General features: G+C 40.8%; 1 long non-coding RNA gene across 1 annotated transcript in view; it reads left to right on the top strand.

Moving 5' to 3' along the window:
• Positions 1 to 1,338: 1,338 nt before the first annotated feature.
• The window catches only part of LOC140463898 (uncharacterized), a 28,257-nt gene continuing 14,991 nt past the window's right edge, over positions 1,339 to 14,604 (top strand). The window contains exons 1-2 of the long non-coding RNA XR_011954807.1: positions 1,339 to 1,495; positions 1,594 to 1,645. This is a non-coding gene — a long non-coding RNA (uncharacterized lncRNA). The remainder of the gene's footprint in view (positions 1,496 to 1,593; positions 1,646 to 14,604) is intronic.

The following is a 14,604-nucleotide window of genomic DNA, read 5'->3' as shown; positions in this document are numbered from 1 at the left end:
GGTGAAGGGTGGAAGGTATAGGGGAGTTGTCAGGGGTAGGTTCTTTACTCAGAGAGGGGTGGGGGCATGGAATGCGCTACCTGTGGGAGTGGCAGAGTCAGAATCATTGGTGACCTTTAAGCGGCAATTGGATAGGTACATGGATAGGTTCTTAAGCTAGGACAAATATTTGGCACAACATCGTGGGCCGAAGGGCCTGTTCTGTGCTGTATTGTTCGATGTTCTATGTTCTATGTTCACTGTCTCAATATAGCAGAGTCTCAAATGTGATTGTACATGAAAGATTCTGCAATGCGATTGGAACCCACATGGTTTTCCATTTAGAGACTCGTCTGCACTATAGCTAAAGAGAATCAGCAAGAATTGGGACAGTGGTTAGTAGATAAATTCTGGATTTAGCCATCACTTCCAGTAGCACTTCCTGCTTGGATGCTAGCAGGACCCAACCTTGCTTTCAATTCCTTGCCCTGTTCCAACGGAATCTGGTATGATGTAGAACAGCTTAAAAAGGCCAGGGGCTATGGCTGAAAGACCTCCACTCAGAGCAATCTGCTGTCTCAATACCACTTCCCTGTGAAGCTGGGCTAACTTTTCTGTAAATTTAGAGACTCAGAGAAAGGAAGATACACTCAGAAAGATAACAGGAATATTTTGCTCTTGCATAGAATTTCTCAGATAGTAAAACAATCTACTTTACAGGGGTAAGATCAAGCAAAATGAATCATTGTAACGTCTGATTGGGACAGGTGATCAGAGGTTTGGTCAAAGTATTGGGTTTTAAGGAGTTTCTTAAAAGGAGCACGATGAGGGAGGAAATTCTGGAGCTTAGAGACCAGGCAGCTGAAGGCGTGGCCAGCTGTGTGAGGCGAGTAGAAATCAGGAATGCACGACAGACACAAATTTGAGGACAGCAAATGTAGGGCTGTACAGCTGGAAGTAGTTACAGAGATCAAGAGGGCTCACGGCTATGGAAGATTTGGGACATGAGAGCAATCATCTTAAAATAGAGACATTGGTGGACAGAAAGCTATGATGGGTGAACAAAAACAGGACTACTGGGTGAGTAGGACTGAGTTCAGAATCACGAGTTTTGGATGACTTGAAGTTCATGTAGAATGAAAGAATGGAGGGCTGCCTATTGGTGAGTATTAGAATTGTGAAGTCTGAAGCTATCTGAGATATGGATTCAGGATCTGCCAACTGGTGAGAACTGGAAGCCAAAGTGGTTATGTGCATTCACTCACAGATAAACCACAATTATCTCCCTCCAGTGACAGGTTATTTTTTAAAGCTATTTTTAAACACAGTATCTAATGAATTCCAGGATTCATTGAGCAACAAGATTCACATAGCACTAAGAGACACAGGCTACACTAATGGTTAATGAGTCTGCTCAACAATGTGATTTTTTGCGATAATCCTTTAAGATATGCAATTTTATTTTTCAGACCTGAAACAAATGATTAAGTCGTCAATCTTGTTACTCCCACAGATTGTGAGTAAATGTATTCAATTACATCCAAAGTATGTGTTGAATTACCTACCCTCTGTATCTTGTTTCCAACTATTTGCCGAACATCTTCTGTTCATTAGCTTCCAGTGTTACTATCCAAAGGCTGAAAGAAATCTCCACAGGAGTGTGAAGGTAAGAATTTCCTTTAATTTTTAAGTTTGTTATTAGATTGGTTTGCTTTAGTGAAGCTGATTCTGGTTGCCCACCCAATTATTAGTCCAATTTCACTGGTAATACCTTGCCAATAACATACATTGTGTTTGGGCCTGCTGTGCTTTTGTGCAGCTGGTGCTGGTTCCCATAGTAACTTAGTTCCCAGCTGTCTAAAACTCTACACATTCACTCACTTTAACATACTGATCTGTCAAAGCTGGAATGGCAGCAGTGGCAAGGGTCCGGGGAAATAGTATAAGCAACACAGCAGGAGCGGTCTGGCATTTAAAGTTTAAGGGGTTCGCCTTCCATTTTATTTGAATATTCATGTAATTGGGTAATGTGGAGTCAGAAACAAAAATAGAAATTGGTGGAAAAAGAAATTCAGCAGGTTCGGCAGCATTTATGGAGAGTAACCAGAGTTAATATTTTGTGTGCAGTGAGCCTTCGTCAGAACTTGTGTGGAGTCAGTTTACCGTTATTTTTTAAGGAAAGGCAGTGTAGGGTGAGATTATTGATCTCTCAGACATTCATTAGCATGGCTGTGTGGGTCAGATAGTTGGTCATAGGGTTTCATGTAACAATTCCTCCAGGACCATGTTCAAAATCAGAGCGGGCAACCCTTCCTCCCAACCCCACGTGGTTACAGCTACTTTCTCTGACTGTTGTTTTATTCCTATCCCTTGCTACTTTAGAAATGGGCAGACAAAGACATAAAAAGGCTGGTCATAACAACAGGGCACTCAACATCACCATTGTACAAATGAAATTGAAATTGAAACTGACACCTTGAGAAAAACCCTTTTCTCCAGATTATGCATGTACCCCAATGGAGGGTGCTTTCCCAACAACATCTGCTCTTTTCCCCACCATTGAACTTAGAATGACTCATCATACATTTCCTATGCATTTTGCATGCAGATCCCAAAAAATATTGGCTTTGTTTTTCTTGGATCTGAGGATTAGGGTGAGTATGGGTGCTGGTGTTCGAAGGCGTTCATAGAATTTCAGCACAGAACAGGTTAATTTGGCCCATCATGCCTATACAAACTCTTCTGGCATGAAAGTCCCCCTTTCCCATTGCCCTGAAAATGATTCCTTTCCAATTCCCACGTGATAGATGGAGTAAGGAATCTCCTCTGTTGGGGATTGCATATATAACCTTCAACATCACCTGAGCTGCCGAATTTTATTATTGAAGAGAAATAAAGTGTTCAACTGCTGTAAAACGAAATGTGTTAATTACACACAGTGCCATCTAATACTGATTCTTTTGGGGAAGCCACTGAAATTTTTAAAACTATAAGGTAATGGGCATTAATAGAACTGCCATGGACAGTGTGAATTGTCTAAGGAGAGCTGCTGAGTGATTGGAATTCATCTTAAAGGCTGCAGGATGAGGGCATCTTTTCTGCAAAATCGGGAAGGTGGGAAATTGTCCATTTTGCTCACAAAAAATGTGCAAACACTTCATTTTAGCCACAAAAGACAGGAGCCCTCAATTTTAGCTGTCAAAATGAGAAAAGCTTCCTTTCTGAAAGTTATTATTGCATCAGTTTTCACCATCCTTTCAGGCAGAACATTCTAGATCATAACAGTTCAATGTGTCAGGCATCTCCTTTATGCCAATGACTAAATCAGTGTCCTTTGGTTATTGAATCTCCCAACATGAAAATATTCTTTCTGTGTAAAAAAAATTGCTGCACAATTAAAAAAAAATGAATATTGTCCTTGTATTTTAAGGTCAGTAATTCAATATCTCTGTAACTGGATGGGTTTCTAAAATCTTAAAGGAATATTTGTCCACAAGTTACACACTGCAGACATGCAATAGGTTCCCTCCCAGTATTATAGCTGCCTTCATATTTATTTAATTTGGCTCAAGTAATTATAAATTAATGGATTTTGTTCACATGTCTGTCTCCTTGGAGTTTTTCTCATGACTGACCATCACTCTGAGAGTTTTCTCATTTCGAAACTCATGATTTAACTGAAACTTTAACACTGCTTAATATATTGTTGTTTGGATTTACAATGACTTTTAGTTTTGTTCTTTTTGACTCCTCTTCCTCCTGCTGAACTAACATGATTACAACTTATGTCAAGAAAACATATTACCTAAACTGAGAATGTGTCCATTTCCACGCCCTCGACATGTCATAAATGCGCACCAACAAGGGATGGGCAAAAATGCCCACCCAAGCAAGCACAAGAGCAGGCCACTTAGGCCCTCGAGACTGCTCTACCATTCAGTAAGATGATAACCCATTCAAGTATTCCACATTCCTGCCGACCCCATTAACATTTCATCAGCTTGCTTATCAAGAATCCAACCACCATTGCTTTAAAAACATTCATGGATTCTGCACACATACCTTTCGAAGAAGAGATTTCCAAATGTTCCCATCTCAATGTATGAAAAAAGTTTTCATCCCTGTCTTAAATGGGTGACTCCTCATTGTTAAGCAGTGAACCTTAGTTCCAGATTCTCCAAGAAAAGGAGATAGCCTTTCCCTGTTCATCTTACCAAGACCTCTCAGGGATCGTATGTGTTTCAATCAAGGCATCTCTCACTCTTCTAAACTTCAATGGATACAAGCTTATCCTTTTCAATCATTTCTTATGAGCCAACTCACCCATTCCAGGTATTAGTCTAGTAAAAACAGAATGAAGAGCGGATGCTGGAAATCACTGAAGCAAATATAAAAGTGCAACAAGCAATTACGAAGGCAAGTGGTATTATGGGTTTTTATTGCAATTGAAAATTTGAGTAGAGGAGTAAAGATATTTGCTGTCAATCATCCTATTCTGTGTTGAGCCTTTTTGAGACTGCCTGGAATATTGTGTTGAAGTTTGGACCCCTTAACTAAGGAAGGAGATATATATACATATACTATACAGAGAGTTCACCAGATTGATCCATAGGAAGTGGCAAAAAAAATGTATAACTGCTTTGCTTCTGTCTCCATAGTAGAAGACAGAAATAGTTTCCCAGAGATGCTGGGGAAACAAAGGGGTCCTGTAGTTCTGTGGAAATTAATGAAAGTGAAAACTAACAACCCACAAGGAAATGCCTATGAAAACATTGGTCTTTTACAACCACCTGAACGGGCAGATGGAACCCTGGTTTAAAATTTCACCCGAGAACCAGTAAGATAAAAAAAAGTCTCTGCATGAAAGAGAGTTGGGCCTCTACAGGCTTTCTGATTGTTTTGAACGAGCCATATAATTTTATAGATTGCATACTTAGACAAGGAGCCATCAGTTTCAAAGTCTTTAGCATGAGATGATTTGGAGTCAGCCCATTGCTATCTTTGAACTATAGTAAGGAAGGTATGTTATTTGTATTGAATTTCAAGCATGGTAATGATGACTTATGTTGTTTCATACCTTTAAAATTGTTAACATTTGAATTAGATGTAGTTTAAGTATTTTCATTTTCATGAAGACATCTATCACTGGAACTTTATTACATTGATGGCATTTTATTTGTATTAATGCTATTCACCCATAGTTAGAAGCTACACTGATTCATGTACTTTTAATAAAATTTTAAATGTATCATTTTAATGGCATTTCTTTGAATTTAATTACATCCCATTTGCATCAAATTACTTTCTTAACTTATGTTCATTTTTTAAAGTCGGCTCATTACAGCAATAGAGTGTGCCATTGTGTTGTACTCACACTAAGGCGGTAATTGGCATCCCATGGTACAACTGATGGTGATCAAAGAATATTGCACTTTGTAACTATGGGCTAGTGATACCACACCGTAGATAACTTGAGATTTTCTGTTTTATTGTGACCAAGTAAATCAAACTGTATTCCATCACAGTGGCAGTTGTTTTGTGAGAACTATATATGACAAGATAATATACAAGACAGCACTCAAGAAGCTTGACACCATTCTGGGCCAAGCAGCCCACTTGATTGGCACCACATTCACAAACATTCACTCCATCCACCACTGATACTCAGTAGTAGCAGTGTATACCATCCTCAAGGTGTACTGCAGAAATTCACCAAAGATCCTTAGGCAACATTTTTCAAGTCCACAATCATTTCTATCTAGAAGGGCAAGGGCAACAGGTACATAGAAACATCACCACTTGCAAGTTTCCCTCCAAACCACTCACCGTTATGTTCATTGTTCCTTCACTGTCACTGGGTCAAAATTCTGGAACTTCCTACATTACAGCATTATTTTATCTACCTAGACTATATTGAGTGCAGTAGTTCAAGAAGGCAGCTCATCACCCCCTTCTCAAGGAAAACTAGGGATGGGCAATAAATGTTGGTACAGCCAGCAATGCCTTCATCTGGAAATGAATGAAAGAAGTCATACAAATAACGATGAGGTAAATAATCAGTTAATCTGCTTTTGTGTATTGGTTGCAAGATAAATATTGGCCAGGTCACTTGGGAATTTCTGCTTCTTGTCAAAATAGAATCCCTGTGAGATCTATAATGATGGAAGCTAAGGCCTGAATGTAACATCTCATTTGAAGGACACCACCTCCAATTGCACAGCTCAGTAGTGAAGGCACCTGCCAGTTGAATGCACCCAAGTCCTTCGATAAGGACCTTCATGTCCTTCATCTCAGATGGGAGAGTATCTCCAATGAGTCAAGAGACTGCATCATAACCTAATGACTTACTGATGTTGTTTTATCACCTTCACTGTTGTGAAACTGATATTAAATTTTTATTTTACTTCTATCAGTGATGCCTGGATACAGCAAAGCCAGTGACTCTGTTTTAGTGACAATTTGGTAGGAAGAATAGAGGCACAGACTGTTAATATGTAGGTTCAGTTGGCAATTATGGAGGCAAATGCAATGTTAATATTCATTTCAAGAGGGCAAGAAGACATGAACAGGGATATACAGCTGATGTTGTATAAGGCTCTTGCCAGACCATATTTGGAATGTTGCGAGCAATTTTGCACCCCATATCTAAGGAAGAATGTGCTCATCTTAGAGGAGATCCAGAAGATAGCGCGACAATAGTGCTCTCAGGAATATGAGGGATGGCTGAGAACTCTGTGTTTGTGTTCAATAGAATTTAGAAGGAAGAGGGTGAGGGGAAATCTCATTTAAACTTACAGAATTTTGAAAGACCTGAATAGAGGATGTGGAGAATATATTTCCACCAGTAGGAGAGATAAGGATGCAAAGGCACAATCTCAGAGTGTAGGAATGACCCTTTAGTGCTGAGATGAGGAAGATTTTCTCCAGCCTGAGGGTGATGAATCTGTGGAACTCAATACTGGATATAGAAGGCTGTGGAGGCAACATCACTGAGTGTATTTAAGATAGGGGTAGTTAGGTTAATGATTCTTAAGGAGATCAAAGGTTACAGGGAGAAGGATAAATGGCCTGTGACCAGTGATGTGCCACAAGAATGGCGCTGGGTCCACCATTATATAAATGATTTGGATATAAATATAGGAGGCATGCTTAGTAAGTAATGGACATTGAAGAAGGTTACCTCAGAGTACAACAGGACCTTGATCAGATAGGCCAATGGACTGAAGGATGGCAGATGGAATTTGAGTTCGCTAAATGTGAGGTGTTGTATTTTGGAAAGGCAAATCAGGGCAGGACTTATACACTTAATAGTAAGGTCCTGGGGACTGGTGTTGAACAAAGAGACCTTGTGGTCCAGGTTCATAATTCCTCGTACATGGAGTCTCAGATAGGCAAGCGAAGAAGGCGTTTGGTGCACTTCCTTTTATTGGTCAGTGCATTAGTAAGAGTTGGGATGTCATGTTGTGGCAGTACAGAATATTCATTAGGCCATTTTTGGACTACTGTGTTCAGTTTTGGTCTCCCTGTTACAGGAAAGATGTTGTTAAATTTGAAAGGGTGCAGAGAAGATTTACAAGGATGTTGCCAGGGTTGGAGGGTTTGAGCTAAAGGGAGAGGCTGAATAGGTTGGGGCTATTTTCCCTAGTGCATTGGAGGTCGAGGGGTGACCTTATAGAGGTTATAAAATCATGAAGGGCATGGATAGGGTGAATAGCTATGGTCATTTTCCCACTAGAGAGGATAGGTTTAAGGTGAGAGAGGAAAGATATAAAAGGGACCTAAAGGGCAACTTTTTCATGTGATGGGTGATGCTTGTATGAAAATGAGCTGCCCAAGGAGTTGGTGAAGGCTAATTCAATTGCAGCATTTAAAAGGCATTTGGATGGGTAAATGAATATGAAGAGTTTAGAGGGATATGTGTCAAATGCTGACAAATAGGACTAGATTAATTTTGCATATCTGGTTGGCATGAATGAGGTGAATCAAAGGGTCTGTTTCCGTGCTGTGCAATTATATGACCCAATGAATGTCATGGGGTTGGGAAACCTATCATCCATAAGTGGATTAGCCAAATGTCCCTTTTTTGCTCCTATATCTTATAGTCTTATTATTCCAAAAGAAATAAATTGCTGCACCAATTTGTTAATTATTGTATAAAACAATATTGTATTTGGTGCACACAGAGGAATGAATTGTGACAGCTTAATAATAAGCTTGTTCTTGCCTCACTAATTATTAAAACTAACAGATAAACCCGTAAGCAAAATGGCCATTGGAAATACATAAGAGAGAAATGGAAAAATTGTTGTAAAATATTCCGTTCAGGACTTCAGAATATTCCGAAGCATTTCATAGCCAATAAACCACTTTGTAAAAAGCAGCTCACTGGCTTAACAGAGGGAATTGCAGCAGTTACATTTTGAGCACGGGAAAATCCCCCAGAATACCCAGGTATCCTGTAATTGTGTTGTTGATTGAGGGAGGAAATATTGACCACTGGAGAGCTTCACTTTAAATAGTGGTGTGGTGATGGCAAATGGAGCCATCCAAAAGCTGGAAGTGGATTACTTGATTGATATATAGACGAATTATTTTTATTTGGTGGTGGGATGTGGGTATCACTGGTGCATACTGCATTTACTGCCCAGAGGGCAATTAAAAGTCAACCTCATTACTCTGGTTTTGGAGTCATGTGTTGGCCAAGTAAGGATAGGCAGATATCCTTCCCAAAAGGGCAATAAAAGCCAAATGGATTTTTACAACAATCAACAGTGGTTTTATGAATTAATTTTGATTGTATTGTCACATGTCGTTTACAGTAAGTAAACAACAAAATACAGTGAAAAACATTCATTTGTCACCTTGAAATGGCACCATTTTGAACAATTTAAGAATAAGGAAAAAAAGAAACAAAATGATATAGCTTGAAGAAAGTCCACCAGCTCATAACAATCAACAATACTACACTGCCAACCCTCTCCCACTGCTTCATTGCCATCTACACTGGATCCAACCAGCATTGAAGTTGCCAATCCTCAGGTGCCATCTTTGCCAATGGGCTGACATTCCTTCGCCGTTGCTTTGTCTGGACCAGTGTCAGAATCATGTCGTTGTTGCTGTGATGTTTTTCTGCCACCGCTTCATCAACGCCAGACCCAACCAACAACAAAGCCGCTGATTGTCAGGCGTCATCTTTTGCCGCTAGGCCTGCCATTGCCGGTGTTGCCTCTGCCGATGTTGTTTGCTTGCTCCAGAAAAGTAAGTAGGGGCTCACTCTCCTGTGCACTGGGCTCAGTCCAGATCTGCACCATAGGCCCACTTGAAATGTGTGGTAAGCCCACCCTGCGAGACTGCCTTGGGAATGTGCGAGGTCCACTTTGGGGCCTACTCTCATTGCCGCTGATGCCATCCAAGCTTGGGACAAGACAAGTAAGTGGGGGAACAGAGACAGGATAAAAAGGAAAAGAAAAGCAGTTAGACCGGACGAGTTCTGGCACAGGAGCCCTACTCCACCACCATCTTGGACCAGAATGATCACGATTACAATAGCTTGTTATCCCAGATTTTTACTGAATTCAAATTGCAGCAACTGCCATGATGGGATTCAAACTAACATCTCCAGAACATCAGCTTGATGTTCTAACTTACTAGTCCATTGACATTACCACTCCACCCTCTGAGAGGTGGGTCTGTGAAATAGCAAAATGATATCTCATTTTCCAGAATGCCTCCATTAATATAAACAAAGAAAAGACTACTTGACTATACGTGGTCCCAAAATATTTCCAGACCAGGATTTCCAACATTGCTTTATTGACATTGTGCCGAGAGCTGTTATAATGGAGGAAAAGTGCTAATGCAGGAAACCAAAAAGAGTAATGTGACCCAATAATTTGTTTTAATTGACTGCAGGATAAATCTCGGCCAGGACTGAAGGGAACGTTGACCCTAGTCTTCTCTAAAATACTATTCATTTCCAAATCTCATCAAAAAGACAACATTATTGAGCAGTATAGCACTTCCTTAGCACTGCACTGGGAGTGTAAGCTTAGATTTTGTGCTCATGTTTCCATAAATGCAGTTGAGTCCACTAACTTAAAAGACAAGACTTTTAACTGCAAACAACATGGACTATAGAATGTTCTGTGCTTATTTCTCCATGCTTCTCAGTCCTGCTCTTTCCTCTTAATTTGCTTGTAAGAATCTCCCATTTTCAATTTCATTTTTTCAACATCATAATTCTCTTCTTCCCCTCTTGGTTTAACTCCACTATTACTTGAGTCACCTTATTTAACAAAATCTCATATGTTAGAACATAGCAATCCAATTCGGTTGCCTTTTCTTGATTGTATTCACTAATGACATCTCCACCTCCCTCTTCAGGCTCTGCCACAGAAAGAGGCCAAATCACAGAGTGTATTTAAGACACAGATAGATAGATAGGTTCTTGATTAATGAGAGGTTAAAGGTTACAGGGAGAAGGCAGGAGAACAGGGTTGGGAAACATTTCAGCTGTGATTAAATGATAGGGATTTTTTTCAAGTTTCTTGTGTTGTCTTCACCTCACCCTCCTAGTCCATTTCCAGACACACATTTCAAAACCTTATAGCTGAAGGATGCCCTCTTTTCTGGAAGTCCTCATTTTAGTGCTGTACAACAAGGTGATCCAAATCTTGTGAATGGTTTTCTAAAGGTTGCTACTCATTCTTACACTGAGCAATTCTTTATGTTGTCTTTGCTATCTCTCTTTAGACTGATTCCTTTATGACAGCGTCTGACAAGGCATTTCCTTGGCACTTAAAGTTTGATACACATACCTATTGTTGACCCTTTGTTGTGCTTCCTTCTTTCCTACCACTAGAATCATCAGAACTGTTGTCTTTTCTTCGTTCTACAAGCTTTTGCCATCTCATTCATTATATCCATTAGTATAGGCTATAGTTGGCAAAGGAAAGGATTGAAACCCAATTCAAGTCAATGTAAATGTGAAAGAGAGCTAGTCTGAGTTTATCAAGAATACAGCAGTCAGTTTATTATTAAGATCTCCATTCATGGAGTAGTCGACTGACAAGACACATCATACACCACTTGAAACTTGAATTTTCTTGCCTAAAGATCTGAATACTGAGCCGGTTTTCTTTTGAGATCACTTACTGGAGCACTGGGTGAGGTTTTCAAAGCAGCATTGAAGCTTTTGCTAGGAATGGAGATGGTAGAATACAAGATACCTCAGGTGTAATTCAGATAGGCTCGGGTATAAGGAAAGATCAAGAACAATTCTACAAAAATTAGGATGAAAACTCTGCAGCACTGTATTAGTCTTTAGAAACTTAATGCAAAGAAGAGACCATTTGGACCATTACTGTAATGCTGGTTCTGTGAAAGACCTAGCCATTTATTCAAATCCTGAATCCATGTCGAGTGTTTTATGTTCCCCACCAGCAGATTTAAAACATAGCAGGGTGTGGGTTGGAGTCTGTAAAATTCCTAGACTGGTTTTCACATCAACCTCCCACCTCAACAGCTCTCTGCAATTTTATAGTGGGATGGGTGAGGTCCACTCTGCTTCTCCCATGTTTGGCTGCCCCTAAGTAGCCAGTTATTGACTATTGTGTTCCTCCCTGGTCTCAATTTTCAAGGGGTTGGGAGAGTTCGAAGGTGGGGGTGAGCCCCTCAGGTTTTGGGCAGGAAGGGAAATTGGTGGAAAAGGACACAAAAGGTATTGAATATAGGGAAATAGTTGGTGACATCTTGAAAAATGTCCATATTATACAGGAGCAAGTGCTGGATGTCTTCAAACACATAAAAGTGGATAAATCCCCAGGACCTGATCAGGTGTACCCAAGAACTCTGTGGGAAGTGAGGGAAGTGGTTGCTCGGCCTCTTACTGGGATATTTGTAACATTGATAGTCACAGGTGTGGTGCCGGAAGACTGGAGGTTCGCTAACGTGGCACCACTGTTTAAGGAGGGAGGCAATGACAAGCCAGGGAACTATAGACCAGTGAGCCTAACGTGAGTGGTGGGCAAGTTATTGGAGGGAATCCTGGGGGACAGGATGTATGTGTATTTGGAAAGGCAAGGTCAACATGGCTTTATGCGTGGTAAATCATGTCTCACAAACTTGATTGAGTTTTTTGAAGAAGTAACAAAGAGGATTGATGAGGGCAGAGTGGTAGATGTGATCTAGATGGACTTCAGTAAGGCGTTCGACAAAGTTCCCCATGGGAGACTGGTTAGCAAGGTTAGATCTCATGGAATAAAGGGAGAACTAGCCATTTGGATACAGGACTGGCTCAAAAGTAGAAGACAGAGCGTGGTGGTGGAGGGTTGTTTTTCAGACAGGAGGCCTGCGACCAATGGAGTGCCACAAGGATCGGTGTTGGGTTCACCACTTTTCATCATTTATATAAATGATTTGGATGGGAGCATAAGAGGTATAGTTAGTAAGTATACAGTTGACACCAAATTTAGAGGTGTAGTGGACAGCGAAGAAGGTTACCTCAGATTACAATGGGATCTTGATCAGATGGGCCAGTGGGCTGAGAAGTGGCAGATGGAGTTTAATTTAGATAAATATGAGGTGCTGCATTTTGGGAAAGCAAATCTTAGCAGGACTTATACACTTAATGGTAAAGTCCTGGGAAGTGTTGCTGAACAAAGAGAACTTGGAGTGCATGTTCATAGCTCCTTGAAAGTGGAGTCGCAGGTAGATAGGATAGTGAAAAAAGTGTTTTGTATGCTTTCCATTATTGGTCAGAGTATTGAGTACAGGTGTTAAGAGGTCATGTTGTGGCTGTACAGGACATTGGTTAGGCCACTGTTGGAATATTGTGTGCAATTTTGGTCTCCTTCCTATCGGAAAGATGTTGTGAAATGTGAAAGGGTTCAGAAAAAACTTACAAGGCTGTTGCCAGGGTTGGCAGTGTTGAGCTATAAGGAGAAGTTGAATAGGTTAGGGCTGATTTCCCTGGATGTCGAAGGCTGAGGGGTGACCTTATAGAGGTTTATAAAATCATGAGGGGCATGGATAGGATAAATAGACAAAGTCTTTTCCCTGGTGTCGGGGAGTCCAGAACTAGAGGGCATAAGTTTAGGGTAAGAGGGGAAAGATATAAAATAGACCTAAGGGGAAATTTTTCACGAAGAGGGGTATGGAATGAGCTGCCAGAGGAAGTGGTAGAGGCTCATACAATTGCAACATTTAAAAGGCATCTAGATGGGTATATGAATAGGAGGGGTTTGGAGGGATTTGGGCCGGATGAGTTGGACCGAAGTGTCTGTTTCCGTGCTGTACATTTCTTTGACTCTATGACTCTATAATAACTTGTTAATGGCATTCCTTTAATATTTTTTCAGGCACTGGTCCCTCCCCCATTGCATCTGCCCCCTGCTGTTACTCCCTCACCTCAATCTCGCCAGTATCATCCTCAACTTCCTCAAATTCTGTGTGTCCACTCCCTTCTCCAATTGGAGACAACCTGCTCTCCCCACAATGCGAGTCCTAGATTCTTGGGATCGCTTGTAGTCCCTGTCCTGTCCGATGAAGCTGATCAGTTAAATGAGAGAGGGGTAGACAACTGTGGGAGTGGTTTCAGAGGCCAATCTGGTCAGAGCATCAACTGAGTAAAATAACTAGGAAAATAGAAGGAATGTGCTGCTTGCATGTGTCAATCCGGGACACAACTGGAATACAATGGACAATATAAAATGGGCGAAAATCTTAAGAAAAACATGAACAGGAGAAAGAGAAAAACAAATGAGAAGGGACTGACTGAGGAAAACATAACAATATGACAAGCAATCATTGGGTGGAATCGGGCAGGATAAGTACCGAGTGAATTGCAGGTTATAAAAGTAGTACGCCGTCACTGACGAGCGCTGATCGGAATTGAACTTGGTTGGCCTGTGCATTCAACCTGCTCCTTGTCACAAAGACGGACTACTCCCTGAGGATGTAAAATTACAGCCTTGACACATGCTGCCTCTCTAACAGTGCAGAAAACTAGTTGGCCTTTGAATTACACCACTCAGGCAAGACTGCCTTCAGTAAGTTCAATTTAAAACAGGCAGGAACATAACATGCTCATCTCAGCCTCTGCAGCAGGCTTATTTCCATTGTATGTTGAATTGACTGCAGCTGCAAACTAAGTTAGTAACAGCTTGGTAAATAAGACATAAACCTGCTTCTCTAGGATGCCAAGGAACTTGTTATAAATTAATGCTTTAATGGTCTATTCACATCTTGCTCAGTCCGTGTTACATCTTATGTCGCTTGTGCTCTGTCTTTATCAGAACAGCAGGCCTGCCCTCCACAAGTGCTTCTTGGCAGAGATCACAAACCAGGAAGTTCATCAGTAAAGTATTGCATTTCCATCCAATCGGGTGGGATAGATTACTCATTATTTCTTGTACATTGCTACATAGTTACATATCAAGCAGTAAAGTGCAATAGTTGTGTGGCATGTTTTACTAGGAGGGACAGGTTGACAGTCACCCTCTTCTTATAGTCATGGACATAGTCATAGAGATGTACAGCATGGAAACAGACCCTTCAGTCCAACCCATCCATACCGACCAGATATCCGAACCCAATCTCGTCCCACCTGCCAGCACCCGGCCCACA

This window comes from Chiloscyllium punctatum, chromosome 3 (assembly GCF_047496795.1).
Source record: "Chiloscyllium punctatum isolate Juve2018m chromosome 3, sChiPun1.3, whole genome shotgun sequence".
NCBI classification, from domain to species: Eukaryota; Metazoa; Chordata; class Chondrichthyes; order Orectolobiformes; family Hemiscylliidae; genus Chiloscyllium; species Chiloscyllium punctatum.
The sequence above is the reverse complement of the archived record's forward strand: the minus strand, read 5'-3'. Positions and strand labels throughout refer to the sequence as shown.